Here is a 17,524-nt window from a genome sequence, read left to right as displayed (position 1 = left end):
TCTTTCTGCAATTTATAACTACTTTGTTCTGTGAAGAGATGTTCTTTTAGTCCGTATTATACTGGTACAAACAAAATCATACAAGCAAAATCATCAATCTCATATTATCAGGTGCATGTGTTTTTTTTTCCCCCCTCCTTGTAGTCTGTCTACAGAAACTGAAAGCACTCAATCTTATTTCATCTTAGAAATTGGACATTAACAAGTCTTGCTAACCTTCACATTGCAGATCATAAAACCCTGAATTACAGCTGAAGCAAAGCATTGTGACTGATTATTCGATAAATATTAGGCCTCAATTATTACAAAGGATGGATTCCTATACACTAGAAATAATTTCATGGATAAATACTATTTTCTATTCCTAGAAAAGATAAGCAAGAGAACAAAAGTTATCAGGATAATTTCTTTTTGTGTGTGTGTGCACGATCTGAATCAATTAGAAATAAATTCATAGATTATTTTCCTTCTCAAAACTGAAAACATCCACTGCTGAAAGTCAATAACAAGGAAAGATACATGCCAGCAAAGTAAGAGAGAAACAAGCGATTCAAGATACATAACATTTTCTTAACTTAAAAGTTAAATAACTTAAAACTTAATTTAGCCTACCCATTTTCACTGTAAACTCTGTTTGCACCTGTAACAGGATAAATGACATAAGTTAGTAAATTATGTAAAAAGGGAAATGGCTGTTACAACCCAAAAGGATGCAAGAGTGGCAAGAGCATATTATTGTAATTATGGACTCAGAGCATCTTCCTGCAAAAATTAAAGTCCAGTAGATTTACATATTTTATATTTAGCATAATTATATTAACATTAACCATATATCAACTTTTCCATTACAATGATTGAATGCAAGAGATACACAGTCTTCAAAGTATCAGTTTGCTAACAAATGACAAAAAGTTTCACTATTAGGTACAAAGTGTTTCAATACAGTTGATGGGCTGATGGAAATGTAATCGGTAGTAGTTTGAGCTGAACACAGTAATCGTGATTTAAATTCCTTTCATAACATACAAATGCTGTGTTCTCAGTAAGTCCATGATAGATGAAATGGGAGCTCCCTATTGGGAGGGACAGGCATCCCCTGTCAGTACTAGGCTTGTTCATACTAGCCTAGTACCTAAAAGAAAATCAGAATCAGATAATCCTGATTAACAGTCTTAGTTAGTATTTCCATTTCGTTTAGAAAATGCTGGATTTTTATCAGACTATGGATGGCAGAAAAACTTCCAATAAAGTCTAGTACATCTATCCATGATCTATACAGACAGAGAATAAAATCAAACACCATTTCAAAGTATTTACATAAGATTTATTTCCATAAAGCATTATGCAACCATTTTTGTTTCCTTTATTAGGAATTACATGACACTAGTTTATAGAAGATTTATAGAAAATTGTTATAAAATATGGCTTTAAGATTTTTCTCCCCTCAGTTGAGTCAGTGTTGACCAAGAAGAATATTCTTCTTCCACTTTGAAACTGCAGTAACTCAATCAATTGCCTTTACTGAACTGAGGTTATCCCCAGATCACAACATGTTGTGATCCCATCAGAACTCCTCACTCAGCATCACTCACCGACAATGGGGACAACCTGTACAGCCAGTTCTGTGACAGACATGTGCTATCAAGCCCGTACAAATACTAGAGAACCCTCTATTTCAGTAACATAGTTTAGTTCTATCTGAGGTTCTTTAACTTGAAAATTGCAGGACATAATTTTCCCCTAAAAGTATCAACATCAGCAACTAATGAAAAAACAATTCCCCTTTTGCCCTAATCCATTACAACCACTAGCAATACAGGTGTGTATTTTTAAGACACTACTACCAACCAGCAGATCTTCAGTACCTACGAAAAGTTCAAATGTGGCCCCATATCAAACTCATGTCACTGTCACATGTCAGTTGGGCTGTAGGTACTCTTCTATCAGAAGTATGGACTCCCTGATTGCCTTTGGACAACATCCAGCAGTAGAACCCCTAGTAGCTGTTGATATCTTCCTTCTTTCATACTCCTCTTCTTTGAAGTATGTTTCTTACAGCTTTATCTGTATATATATCCCTAGCAGAAATGGGCCACATGCAAATATATTATGGCAGAAGAGTTGATTTAGTATTAAAAGTCCAGTTTTAGTTCATCTATTTCTTTAAAAAGGGCTTCATTTTTAAAATATATGATTTTTGTTTCTAGATTCAATTACTCTTATAAACACCACCACAGAAAGCACTGAATATCTGGAGTGCACTACCATGACTACCGCTGGCTGCACACAAGACAAAATATTGAGTTATGAACTCAGTGCCCTTCTGTCATTCTTTTAAAACCTTGATCTTCTGTGTGAGTCAAAAGCTAAGGATTCCCTTGAACAATAAACCTCTAGACTCTTGTCAACTCATCATCTGTGAACTCCTTGCAAATATTTAAAAAACAAGCTAGAACAGTTGTGTTGATTCAACAGTGCACTGTATAACCATTTGTCAAACTCTGCATATATTTTCCTTTGTAGTCATCAGGATACTGATGTAAATTCAAAGCAAAATGCTTTCCTAAATGTAATGCCCCAATTTGAGGATCCAAAGTGAAACATAGCCACTGAATGAATCTGGCATCCAATTCTAACATTAGTGTGTTTCCTTCACACTACAACAGCTATTCCTTCAGTACTGACTCAGCTACAATGATGAAACTTATTAAACTACTAACATATTTTCTTGCAATATGATAACTTTTTCTTATATATGTCCCATTCAAGTTCAGACAAGGCCAAACTCTACTTAGTTTCTGAGATCTTACATGATCTTACCTTAAGCACAAAAACATTTAAACTAACATGTTTATTAGCTTTGTTAATGCTAATGTGATTAACATGTTACCTCTTGTTAATTTTGTGACTCAAAGAACTAGATATTCAGTGTTGCTCACTTCTGGAGTTTTGATGGTTATTTCCTTTTCACTATTATTATAAAATGAAACGGTAAATGCAATCCTTTATAACAACCTTTTAAATATACCTATATATGCATTCTTTATGTGCACATACTAGACAGGTCAGCAGTACATCTGTCATAATTCACATTATTACCTCAAGTCTGATAACGTGCCAAACAGTAACTATCTAATGACATAATTATTAAATTAGATAGCCATAATTTTTGATTGTAAATTCTATACCAACTTTCTCTTCTGTTCTGGAATATTTGTTCTCTAGTGAAGATGTTTTGTGTGCAAGCATCCTAAAAAGTCATTTGCTGGCAGATCTGCACTCACTCCACTGGCATGTTAAGTAGAAGGGAATCAGTTTATTACACAGGGTAATAAGTCTTGCTGAATATCTGGATTTCTCAGACTGTGCACAGCATCATGCTAACATAACATGGTTTGTCGGTGCCACACAAGGTTTGCCACCTCTAGGAACGCACAGGCAGAGCTAGGCTGTGACCACTACAGGCATTAAAGTTTGGGACTGTCTACACATATGCATTCAGATCTGTCCTAATCAATATTTCAAAATAGCTATATTTTACAGTCTGAAATAAACTGAATAGAGCCAGCTTCTGCTCTTCAGCAAGTCAAAAATAACTGATTTTTCCATATTTCCCTTGTTGATCATTAACTTCGGATCTGCTTCTACGGATTTACACTAGTGCGGAAGAAAGCGATATCTGCTCCTACATCTTTGAGCTGGTAGCAGCATCTATTTTAGAAGATTCCAGCTCAACTTGTACTAACATTTACTGTTTAGATACCTGCATAAAGACAGAGAACCAAATAGTTCTAATGCATGGAAATGGATTTGCTGAATTATTACTATATATTATTATTATATACAATGATGATGATGATGATGATTGACGAGTTTAGTGTTTTGATTGTTGTGAACAAGAGGGACTAATAAGAGTGGCTAGAATATGTCCAGGGAAGGAAAACTATTAAAGATCTCCCATAGCTTTGCTCTCCGCATCTTAAAAAACTTTTCCAGTTTTATTTCTTCAGTTTCAATCTTACCAACTAAATAAGGATTTTTTCCACTCTGTGTTTAAAATGAGTAAAAGAATATTTTGCCTTTTTATTTTCATTCTTTATTTCCTCGTTTTCCACTAAATTCTTAGATTCTTAAATTAAACCTTCTTTGCATATCAGCAACACTTCAATGTTAAATAGTGTTATCAAAGGTCATTCTGACCAAAAACGCCAGAAGCAATCTGTTTGTTTTGAAACCAGGTGTTTTGTTTCAATCTGTTTATTTCCATATTAAGTCTGGGTACTCAGAGTTGTCATGATGACTCAGAGCAAAGTTGCAAAGCAGTTCTACAAAGAGATTAGTCACTTTGTTTTTTTTGCACTGAGCTGCTCTGTGTCAGCTTCACCATGTTGCTCATTGAAAACCTTGGTACATCTTGAAATGGTGCAGGTAAGTCTAGTGCAAATTTCTGACAGAAAATCAGTCTCAGGATATCCAAATTAGTATCTAACTAGGCCTATCTTATCTGATATCCTCCCAAAAACAGTGAGTTTTAGAATAAGGGAAATGATAATATGAATGTCTGTTTTTATTTTTGATAGTTAAAGAGTAACTTTTTATAGATGACTCTCATCTAAACACTTCAAGTGTATTACAACAATTACATTAGCTGTGCTCTTAATTCATCAATTGTTTCAAGGATTATATATTTAGACATCAGAATTTACTATCATTCTAAGCAAGTAACACACTTGCATTGATCCGATTTTTTTTTTTATTGCCTGGACTATATCTTTTCTTTAATCATATGTACATATGTATTTATACATACATACATATGTCTGTATGAATATGCATGTGTCTGAACTTCATACTGTTGTTGACTTTCTGATGACTGGAGTTGACAGGGTAAAATATTGTTTAGTCTGCACACTATAAATCATTAAATATATTTTACATTATTTGCATTTAAGTCAAAACACAGCAGGTGTCTATCACACTGAGGATGAAAATGAAATATAATTACTGTTGGTAAAGTTACAGTTAAGTTTATATGTACAGAATACTTTATCAACTCATTTGAAAAAGCAATAACCCAAACTGCCTGCCTAAACAACAATATAATTCTGAATACTTTTAGAAGGAGAGAAAAAATAATTAAAAAAAAAGACATTGTGGAAGAAAATGTCATATTTCTCTCAATCACAGTATTAATAACTGTAAAAGTATTTTACAGTTATACATAAAAGAAAATATTAATAACTGTATTAATACTTTCATGTGGGTCCACAGGGAAACATATAAAAATAACCTGAAGACTAGAAGTAGTGGACTCTAGGAAAAGGAACAGATGACCCAGTCCACTTGACAGTTACGATAAATTACTGTTGCTTTCTAGAAGGCCATTTTGAATTACTTCTTCTTATATGAAGCTTGAATTCGCTTCTCTTTTCAAATGTAAGTTATCTTTTCATATTTTTTTCCTTCTCTTAAGATCATCTAACATATTTTACTGTTTTACAAAGCCTTTACTAAACAGGCTTTAGCATCCCTCCCATTCATAGCATGTTAAAGAACAAGCAAATGCTTCCATCTTGATTCAAGTGAAAATATCTATATCATTAAATTATTTTCTAGAGAGAGATTATGCCTATTTATTTTTATTATTTACTTTCTAAGGAAAGTACTATGGCTAATGCCTGTCAAATGCCTAACCACTGTATGAAAATATCACAACAAACACTACTTCTTCTGCATACTTATCTGTCATTTGCTCATATTCTGATTTATTTAATAAATAATAGCTACTTTGCTTATTATGAAACTAAAGAGACATTTAATATCCCTGTGTTCATTCCTATGCTCATATTTATCTTGAGTCATGAATTCTCTCAATCTATTTGGGATATAATTTATTTCAAAGTACCACATGAAAAAAAAATTGTTTCATTATATCACACTGCTTTTATGCAGAAGGGATTAGCATCCTTTACCAGGTTCACTTTGCAAGACTCAAAAATGACTAAGACTTGGAACATGAAAGCTTCAGAATTTGACCAGCAGAATGTTAAGCAAGATTTTGAAATGAAAACACAATTCTTTTACAGACTTCTTGGCAAAGAGAACAACACTTTGCTATGAAAAGCAGCAGTATAAATGCATATTTGGTACTCTCTATCTTCAGGAATTTTAGGAGAGAAACTGTGGAGAAAGTCTGTTCTGAAAAATTTAAGAGGCATTGCCAGTTTTACGTTATTAAGTGTAATAGAATATGTCTGAAAGCACAATAGTAAGGGAAGCCCTGAAAGTCCCCGCTTTTGCACTGGTATGATGTAAGTACAGATATTTTCCTCTCTGCTACCTACACTCAGTATTATTTAATAAAAAAGAAAGCAGATTGTGGGTATATGAAAAAAATTACTCCATCCTCCAGGATGCATCACTATAAAGCAAGCTTGAGTTCATCTGTGCTGATGTATTAAAAGAAGTATATTATGAAACAAACCATATTAACAGTGTCACAATTACCTGAAATTTACTACAGGTAACAACTTTTCTCTAAACTCCTTAAAACTGTGGCAAACATGATGAAAATCAAGTAGATTGACACTTGTTCACCAGCCACATGGTATACCAGTCAAAGAGACAATACAGATCAGGTTAACCAGTTTCATCTTCTGTATCATAAGGGAATTATCTTTCAGGCTCTTAAAAACACAGACACAAGATAATTTTGGTAATTACCCTTACGATTATTTGTTACTCACTCTGTTCTTCATTTTCCATAAAGTGATGGAAACAAAAGTGTAACAAACACAAAAGATGAATTAGTAGAACGGCCCTGACAACAGAATTACTGGAGACAGAGTAAAAAACTCATTGACAATCTCCTGTTGTTTCAAATTATTGCAACGTATTTTTTTCAACTTAAAAATCGTAAATGTTTAACACTGAATGGATGATTTCAAGATATGTTTTCTCATCCACTTTGGATTTTCCTCCTTGATAAACAGAAGAAAATAAATAGCATTCAGTATTTGGCCTTAAGTATAATCACTGATGCTATCAAATTATGAATTCTAAATACCTGTTTCTGAGTAGATTACAAACATTGTTAACCTCTGTAACCACTAGAAGCAACTAACTTTGCAAGTCTGCCTGATCCAATATTAACAAATGAATGCTTAAACCACAATTATTTGCAGGTAAATCAGTGCTGATCTGTAAAATCTGTTGACTCAATCTTGTTAAAATTCATGGCAGAGTTTAAGTAACAAAAATAGATAATGGATTATCTGGTCATTCTACTATTAAATTCTTAAATTATCATAAGAAGACATTTATTATTGTTGATTTGTGAGTAGAGCTATTAAAAAAAACCTACCCGAAATATAGCTTTTTAAAATATTTTACGTCATGATTGCCAGTCTCGCCAGATCTGCCTGCAAGATCTTCAAATTCAAACAGTACTTTGCAATCACGTTGGTGTCACTGATAAATTCCCTCACTGCCATAGGTTTGCTGCTTCTTGGTTGAGATAAAAAGTGAGTGCCCAGGGAACAAGCATAGATTCAGACCAGAGTGTACAGTGCACTATATATGAATGATCAGCAGTACGTACTTAACACAGTAACAAAGTTATGTACAGAAGTTGTAAGGCATTCTTGCATTCTACGGTGTCAACATGCCACACTTCCTGCAAGTTATATTACTGGCACTACGTTAACAGGCAAGTCTCCAACAGCTAATGCTTCCTTTCATGAGCAAGTGAAGAAGTTGGGATAAATTGGATCGGAAGTAAATATAATCATCATATTGCTCCCTCTGTGTCAACAAGCAGAGCTGACTGGACATGAGGGAGGGAATATAATTCATCTGGCAACGGGCCGGTAGCATACTTCCCACTTGTGCAATGCTACAGCTCACGGGAAATATGATTCAGAGGACTGTCTCTGAGTCATAACTTCTTTTTGAGCTCCGTCTGAAGTGGTGAGGCTAAATCTTGTTCCATATTCAGAATTATTAGCAAAGCTTCCATCTTATTCAAAATTTTAAAATTTGCCATAGAGATCAAAAATGCTAAGTTTGTTAGAGGGAATTTTCTATTCACTATTACCTCACCAGCAGTAATTAAATACGGCTACATATTATAAATAAGAGTATATATTACAAAGGACAATTGCAATCATCCACTCTTAATGACTTTAAACTGTAAAAAAATATGTTTAATATCTGTTTCTAAAATGTCTATACTGTCCTGTTACACATTTTAAGATGATATACATCATCATGCATATGGAAAATGAAGACACTTATCAACAAATTTTACAGACATCCTGTATCATTTAAGCATCAGACAAATGCCACTAAACATTGTAAATACGCAAGTCCACTTTGAACAATCTTAGCAGATTTGCTGTTTTACTCTTTAAAGATACTGGAAGGGAAACTCATCTGCTAAAAATTAACAGATAATTTCTTTTGAAACAGCATCATAATTCATTAGGATTAAAACTGGAAATAACTTGTGATTTTGTTAATAACTAACATTTAAATCCATGTTGGAGAAAGATTATGATCTAATTTACATTGCAAAGGGCAGTACTTGTAAATATGCATGTTTAGTGCAAGTAGAGAGGTTGAAAACATCCTTTTTTTTAACTGCACCACAATGTGTCTTTTTTTCTGCTGTTCCAGAGTCCTCCAGCTACTGAAAGCATTGCTAAGCTTTCCAAATCATCCATGCTAAGCACAACAGACAATTGTCTTTATTACCAAGGACTATTAGTAAATCTTCACTAGCATTCAGACATGGGTCATGACAGAAAAAAAATCTCATTCTAAACCACATAACAATTTCTGACACCCCAACTCATTTAAAAGAATACTGAAATCATTATGAATTAAATTAAAAATCTAGCAAATTGCCACATAAGTGTACAGACCCTAATGTACACTATGGGAGAAGACAGCGTTGAGCACTACTAGGCACTGAGCCTGAAGCCTAAGTGTTTTCATCATGCTCCCACTTCAGGTAATGTTCCTATTGGCTCTGCCAGATTGGGTTCTCCTGGGTGAGATTTAATGCTTGTTTATACTGGGAACTTTTGATTTGTTTATCTTAGCCTGGATAACACCTAATACAGGTACTGTGCTGCTATAACATAGATATCCTATTGGCACAAAGCATCCTTATTTGAAGTTCTTGATGATTTTTTGAGTCATCTCCAAGTCTAGAACATGAAGTAGTATTTCAACTAAGAAGTTCTGCAGCCAGCATAAGTTGAGGATGAACAAAAGAAGAACAAAATTCCATACTACAGGCATGTCCAGAGTTTGACTTTAGACCAATTTTAATTTGGTCCCATTGACCGACTGCTTATTGGCAGCTGGAGTGCATTAAGGCTGTGTCTACATTAGCATGAAGTATGAAGCTGTAGAACTAATTTAGAGGTCAAAAAATGGTTTTGAAGATTAATGTCCATGCCTTGTGCATTTTGCAGTTTATTTATAGTAGATCTAGGCTGATACCACAAACTCACTGTTTAATTTCATCTGAAAGGATCTAAGTTTGTGTACCTCAAAACAGTTGCACAATGCAAATCAAAACAAGGTAGAGTAGGGACCAATGAGGAATTAATTTCTAAAGTTCACTTCTGATTCAAACTAAAACACTACCGCAGATGCTTCATAATTGTGTTCTTGAAATGCACCATTTCGTTTAGATTAATCTGAAAGTAACTTAGCTTGTAGGCTCCAAGACTGTTCTGCAGCGAAAGTGTGATAAGCAGGGACAATTAAGAGACACACCTCAAACATGCACTCTTAAACTTAACTAAAATACTAATGTAGACACTTCCTTTGCAATAGAGGTACACAGAAGTTCTGACATCTCTGTACTCGACTTCACTCTATGTTTTCCTTCAAAGTTTGTGTCTTGTGCCAGGTAGGCATTAAAGCTTTAAAATGAAAGAAAAGTTTGCTGGAGTAGGGTGTCATTTACTGCAGACCACATCATTTCCAGTTCAAACAGAGACAGGATAAGGCTTTGCTATCTTGTCCTGGATTCCTGAATTTGAACCGTAGTATGTAAATATGAAAAGCATGCAAAAACACATCCATTCTTTTCTGCAGATATGTAAAAAAGACTCCATACTGTGAGGAGCAAAGGAACTTTCACCCTGATTTTTTTTTAATAGACTAACCACTGCAATTACTACAAACTATCGTCTAAAGGAAGACTGAAGCATTTTACACTAAGCTGGCAGTAGCTCTACTGCGGAATTTGGCCATGTCTGTCAGAAAGCAGTAGTAATAGTAACATGAAAATATTATTTCTTTCTGATAGAAGGTTCAGTATCCTTAAAAGTGGATTATGCTACCTTTATAAGTGGAGACCTTTCTGAGCTATCACTCAAAGACACTCTACAGTAAAAAGAGCAGCCCAACTTTTCTAACAGAAACAGATGAAGGGGAAAGGAATAGGTGGGACTGCCAGCCTCTTTATGGAATAGCATTCTTTATGCCAGGATTCATTTTCAAAAATATCTTCCTTCAAGTAAGATGTTCTTCCCTCTTTTGATTAGCAGTCCTCTTAAGTTCAGTTGATTATCTGTTGCTCTATTATAAAACAACACAGTTCTAAGAAAATTTGATTCTGTTTCATAATCTTATAAAACAGGAAATACAAGAACTCTAAATAAAAATCTCATCAAACATATACATACCAACTTTTTCCCAACTCAGCAGTTCATACATGTACAAAATATACGTAATTTACAAAATCCCATAATAAAGAATTACAATTAAGTCACAATTTAGAATTCCCACTGGAATTATTTTCAGGAAATTATTTTGATGACCATGTCTAGATTCAAAATTCAATCTAACTATGCTGTACAAATCAAATACAGTTCTTTCTCTCTTGTACCAAAAAGAAAGGACAATTTGTGTCCATAAGTATAAAGTATAGAAGCTAAATGAAAGTGAAGCAACAAAAACCCGCTGACAGAACAGTCAGTTCATAAAGTGGGACTGCTGTTAAGACAAGCACATACACATTCATTCCCTCAGAGAGATATTGCTAGAGGAATTCAGACTAAAAACAAGACGATTCGCAGTGTCATTCAAGTAATGATACTCCAAGATTTAAACTGTCATCAGAAAGGAAAGTAAAAGGAGATCTGCAAGGATCTTCACAATCTTCTATTTTCTACCTCTATTGCTAATGTAACCTCCTATTTTCAGGAAAGGAGGACACAAATTATTTGCAATTTCCCCCCCCCTCCCCCCAAAAAAATAGTGAGGCAAATAATTTTTTTTAACTTAAAGCATTTTTACATGTTGGGATGGAAATAACTGGAAAGACAAAATGCTGAAAATTCTTATTCATGAGTAGCCTAAATAATATTAATTTCCACTGACTAAATTTTTGAAAAGAATGGATTAAAGACATACTGGCTTATTTTTGTACTGACATATTTTCAACAGAGCAAATGTATTAGCAAAGGAGACAAAGATTCATTCACAGTCAGTTTGGGGAAAAAAAAAATGTCCTACTTTAACAAAACAAACCTGTCTGCTCATCAACATAAATTTTAAAAAACTGACATTTATTAAATACTTTTTATTTCCAGTTATATAAATGGGTACCTTTTATTTCTGTTCCATCCTGATATTCTCCATTGACAATCTATTTCTAAATAAAAGTTTGGTTGCTTAACTTTCCATATCCTACTCACACTGATCTATAGCTAAAAATTGTATTTCACAAAGGAAGGACACATTTATGCTTCTTTCACTAAAGGAGTTGTATAGTATTTTCACATCATTTCAATGTTATCATCACTGAGTAACCAAAATAGTAAAGAAAAACTATTCATAAACTGGGAAGCAAATAGGCAGCATAATCGTACTATTCATTCCTGATCCAGTGAGAAAATGTTTTCCAAATTTGAGCATATGCCTTTGAAAACCAGCACTCTGTGGCTCTTTTCACTGAATGGCGACACTATCCCCAATTATACAAAACAGTAAAGAAACCAAGCATTTGAGTATTTTCTGTAGATAATTATGCAATAGGATTAGAAAGATGGTGACTATAATGGAACAAGTAAACAACTAGATGTTCATTATCAGAGAGCTGGTGAGCATCCATAGCTCCCTCTAAATTAAATTGAGTAACTCTTTTTAATAGGTCTGCCTTTAATTCTCGTGCCTAAAAAATCTTAAATTCAAATATATGTATTTTCATAAATAAGCCTCATAATAAATGCTGTGAAGGTATATTATTTCAAAACAGGAAGGAATGGATGAGAGAAATATGAGTTCATATGGCTGCCTGAAAAATGTACATTTGGGGGACTCTGGTCACATGTTGGATTCTATTTTTCAATAGGGATAAAGGAAAGTCTCAGAACTCTTTTTATATAACTTTATATAACTCTTGGCACCATAATAGGTAGTATCTGAGTTTCTCAGACATTAGTATTTTATCCTCCAAATCACTCTTCTGAGAAAAGGTGAATTATTATTTTGATTTAATCTATTTCAGGTTAGAGTTTTACTTGTACATTTTTGTCCTCTAGATCTTATTTAATCTGCCTAGATCTTTTTTAAGCAATCATTCTATTTTCTCACTCAACTGACACATAATGAATAGGGAAGCTTCCTTGTTGGTAGAATAACCTAGTGATAATCAATTATTATAAAAACTTTATTCCATTGAATTTCTTGAGCTAACTTTGCTTCAAGTAAAAATCATTATATGTCCATATTAAGAACAGAACTATTAAGAATTTAATGAGATGAGGACACTTTGGAGATGCAGTGAGAAAATGAGACTTTTAAAGAACAAGTTCAGGCCCTAAGAAAATGCAGTTGCAAGAATTATATTAATTTGTGTACTAAATTAGAATAATAAATTATTAGGACTGCAAACAAATTTACACAGTAAACAAATTTACACATATAGCTAGTATGTGTGTAAACAGAACACTGTAAAACAAAGCAAATTAAAAATGATGAAGCCTAGCCCTCAAAATTTGCTAGTAAAATGTGCTGATAAATACTTCTGTGATATTTTTACTCAAAGTTTATATTGATGGGCATCAGGAATTCCTTTTCTTTTAAAGAATTCTCTGTGCATAAAACCAAGCTGGTATTGTATTGTACTACTCAACACTAGAGGCTTTTTTTTTTTTTTTTCTTTTTCAGATTATTACTTTTGCAGGTACAACTTAGGATAGGTGGGGATACAGGTTGGGGATAACTAGAGGAAATGAACAATAAATCATGCAGCATTATGTCCAAAAGCACTTACTTCTGTCCATCTTGACTGTACTAATAGTACTGCTCTTTGTGGAATTTCTGACATCTACAGGAACTCACTTTTTGTCTCTCAATATTTCTGTGGCAGATGGCATATATTGTTTCATGTTTGGCTCAGTAATACAGCTACCAATCACTTAATCATTGCACATTATAAACATTATAGCCACTTGTGGAAACTATAATGAAAGCAGCTACAGATCCAAATTTAGGTTCTTTTACAACATCTGCCTTATGCAGGCACTTGTTAGGAGAGAACAAGCAAATAAATGAAACACAAAGCAAACATACCACAGCTCTAAGAACTACAGGTTCTTCTAGTCTGGTGAAGATCAAGAGACATGAAGAGGAGATCTCGATTTCCCTTTTACTTGCTGGAAGAAAATGGAACTACAGTTAGGGAAGTATTTGCTGCTGAGCTAAGTTGATTCCTACAAGTAAAACTCAAAAATATAAAACTGACTCCATATGGTTGCCTTCAGAGAGAAAACTAAAGCTATGTGCTATGTGCAGAAAATTCTCTCAGTAATATTTCAGACTGATGGATATTCTCATTTATTCTAAATAACTTGCTGAAAAAGTTACTAAATTTCAATATTGATGTTCTATTATTTTGTAAGTTTGTAACTTCAAAAAAAGTGCAAGGTAATAATAACAAAAAAAAAAAAAAAATCAGAAAATACTTAGAAATACATTTCCTTTTAGATCCAGAGAAAGTTTATTTGTAGTTACCATCAAGCAAGTCCAGAGAGGAAAAAAAAACCTAAACAAAACAGAAAATGCAAACCCTTTCTTTTAAATTGTTTCCTTTCTTCCTCCCACATGTATCCTTCAGCAACCAGTTGGACTGAACACATTCTATTGTTTTCAAGTTTTAATATATTTAATTTTAAATATATTTTAGTATGAAAATAGTTTTAATATACTTAAGGTTTTATATTTTCAAGTATAGAAAGAAATTCAAGTAATATATGGAAACATCCAAATAATCTGAACCCCACCCAACTGAGCTATTAGGTAGAAAATAACAAACAAAAAAGGAATATATTAAGAAACAAATTAATTTTACTAGAAGCTATCAATAATCTAATGAAGCAATCACAATTGTATAGCTTATTACCATTGCAGGGTGAAACCAATGTTATTTGTGTGTTTAGTTAGTGCATTTTCTTACTGACATGTCTGAATTTCTTTAAAAACTAATCTTAGTTGCAGTTACCCTCTGTTTAGAATACTTGTTTGGCTAAAAACTACACTTCTGTAGTTACAATTTATTCACTGTATTGCTATAACACTTAGAAGCTATAATCATGGACAAGGACATATTGTGTTAGATGCTGTAAAAACACTGAACAAAAAGGATTGCTGTTTAAAGCATCACTGGGCAGAGAGAGAATGAAGACATACAAAGAAATGTGTATAGGATTTGGCTGCCAGCTTCCAAATGACTATTAATTTTTGAAGACTCAAAAAAAAAAAAAAAACAGCTTTGATGTTTATGGTGTGTTCTTTTTCCAAATCTGAGAAGCAGAATGAGAGAAGACACAAAGACATTAGTCCTAAAATTTAACATCAGCAGTGAAAGTTAGTATTGAGAATTGGTAACAGCTGGCACCTCGATAACGAATAATAGATGAGGTTGATGCAGACAGGGCGAGTCTTTGAGAGAAAAAGAAAATACTTTGAGTAACAGAGAAAGGAAAGCTAGTATAGAGATATACGGTCAAAATTACTCCTGAGAAAATGATCTTTGCAGTTGTACTATGAAAAAAATTACACTTACATTATTGATATCTACAAACTCCTAACTGTCATTATTTGTAACTTTGGGGGAGGAGGCTTTTATTAAAAATAAGGAGAGAGCAGTAATTTCTCCAGAGGACAGTAGTCTCTCTGAGCTCCACTGTTACGTAACTACTATAACACTGCATTACAGTATAAAGAAAATTAGAAAGTTCTTTCTCATCTTGGCCATTTAATTTTATGGCCAGGGTGTCAGAACTGCCAGTTTGCTCCTGTCCCAACTCACTGCCTCTATCTAGAGCACTGAGACAGTTGTCAAATAAAAGAAAAAAAAAAAAAATGAAGAAGAAAACATTATGGAGGCAGATACAGAGCTGGAAATAGTTCCATGCCCTCAGATATTAGATTTTGAATGATGGCACAGTTTATGAATTACACTTTCACATCTGATAACTTCTGGCCCTGTATTTATAAAAGACACGACTTATTCTGGTAAGTGAGGGGGGGAGAGGGCAAAGAAAGAGGATTTTATGGTATACAAATGACAAGATGATTTCAGAACAAAAGGACCTTGCTCCTCACTCCTCATGTTTTGGTCTAAACTGCACAGATTACGTCAACCGTTTGCCTTAACACCACAGCCTGAAGATCATATATCACACCAAAATCACAACAGACTGCATTAGACAGCCTCAAATTATGAAAAATGCCATTTAATACAGTACTGTATCAAAAGTAAAAATTATTTTTTGATGGAGTGCTGCATCTAAATAAAAAGTCTCACGTCAGATGCTGCAAAACTTTTGAACCCTTAAAAAGTAGTCTGAAAAGTGCCAAACAGCCAGGGTTGCGTTTAAATACGTGCATCCTACGAAAAAGAGTGTGGTCCAGTGTTGACACAGCGGGATGCGACTAAAAAGCCACGAGAAGAGCAAAACAGTAGCTCAGAGAAGAGTTAACGCGGTGCCTCAGAGAAGAGTAACGCGGTGCCTCAGAGAAGAGTAACGCGGTACCTCAGGGCTCGCGCCCGCGCGCGCCGCTCGCCCGCCCGGCCGCGGAGGCGGCGCGGGACAGCCCAGCTCCAAAGCACCTCACTCTGCCAGAGGGCCGCTCCAACTCCCTTACCCAAAGTGCGCGGCAGTCAGTTTAAAGGGCAGCCCGCCGCGGAGGCTCTGTGGAGACTCCTCGCAGCGCTGCGGCTCTACCCGCGCGCCGAGTGCGGCTGGACGAAGCGTCGCCCCGCCAGGGAAAAGGGGGCAGGAAGAGGGGCTGGGAACGGCTCCTGCGAGCAGAGGATGGCGTTGTGCGTAACGGGGATAAGCGCAGCAAACGGCACGAGCAGGGAGCTTGTGCTGCCCCGCGAGCCGTCTCGGGGCTCGCTGGAGCTCCCTCCATCGGAGGAGCCGCAGCTCCCTCTCCGCGGAGCCTCAGGGCGCTGCACGCGTCACGCGCGAGCCTGGCTCCCCGCTGCCGCCCTTATTCCCCGTCGCTGGGCGCGTGGCGGCCGCGACCGTTGTTTTTGCACTCGGCTCCAACGGTCGCTCGCGCGCTGACGGGTTGTTTACTTCCTCCGCAGCGCGCGCCCGCTCTCCTCTCCCCTCCCCTCCCCCCGCCGCCTCCACGCTCGCCGCCGCCCCGCGCCCGCCGCGCGGCTCCGTCGGCCAATGAGAGCCGCCCTCCGGCCGCGGCGGAGAGGGGAGGGGGAGCTGAGGGGGCGAGGCTGCTTTCAAAAAAGAAGTCGGGAGAAGGCAACGTCAGCGCTCATCGGATGGGACTCCGGAGCTCTGCCGCTGATTGGCTGGGCCGCCTGTCAGTCGTCGTCGGCACCCCGCCTTCCGTTTTACTCGCGCCGCCGAACACACACGGTGTCCTGTCCCCGCCCGCCGGGCCTCGGTGTGGGAGGCGCTGATTGGACAGTGTTTCAGCCGGTCATCTCCGTCGCCAGTCAGCACGAGCTCCGCCTCCTGCCCCGCGCGCGCTTCTGAGCGCAGGGAACGCCCTTCGCATCGTGGAGAACTCCCCGCCTCTCCTCAATGATGCCGTCTTTTATTGGTCCTGCGGGCTGCCCATCCGCCGCAGACCCGCCTCCCCACCAGCAGCACCTGCTTGATTGGCTCACTTGGGCACGGGCAGCCGCTTCCTATTCGCTCGCGCTCTGCCACTCCGGCTCGCGCTACGGCCCCGCGCGCAGGATCGCGGGGGAGGGGGGTCGGGGGGAAGTCCGTCCGGCCCCGCCCCCGCCTCCCTCCCGGCGCGCGCCCCCGCCCTCCGCGGCGTCACGTGATGTTTTCGCCGTGGTGCCGCCGCGGCCGCCTGCGTGAGCGCGAGTAGCCGGACGCGGCGCGGCAGCCGGCGGAGGCGGCGAGCGACGAGGGGCGCCAGGAGGGAAGGAGCGGGGGCGCCGGGCGCGCCGCAGCCGCCTGTCCGCCCGCCCACCCACGGAGCCGGCCCGCAGAGCAGCGCGAGCGCCGCC

General features: G+C 37.1%; 1 protein-coding gene across 2 annotated transcripts in view; it reads right to left on the bottom strand.

Annotated features, from left to right (window-relative positions):
* Window positions 1-16,254, bottom strand: part of NXT2 (nuclear transport factor 2 like export factor 2) — a 62,144-nt gene extending 45,890 nt beyond the window's left edge. For both annotated transcript variants that reach the window (XM_026035996.1, XM_026035997.1), the window contains exons 1-2: window positions 16,177-16,254; window positions 13,600-13,682 (exon numbers count right to left, since the gene is read on the bottom strand). The gene's annotated coding sequence lies outside the window, so the exon portion shown is untranslated. The remainder of the gene's footprint in view (window positions 1-13,599; window positions 13,683-16,176) is intronic.
* Window positions 16,255-17,524: the final 1,270 nt, after the last annotated feature.

The sequence above is a fragment of the Nothoprocta perdicaria genome, unplaced genomic scaffold (genome assembly GCF_003342845.1).
Source record: "Nothoprocta perdicaria isolate Ctin4 unplaced genomic scaffold, notPer1 scaffold_17, whole genome shotgun sequence".
Taxonomy (NCBI): domain Eukaryota; kingdom Metazoa; phylum Chordata; class Aves; order Tinamiformes; family Tinamidae; genus Nothoprocta; species Nothoprocta perdicaria.
This window is presented reverse-complemented; position numbering and strand designations above follow the sequence as displayed.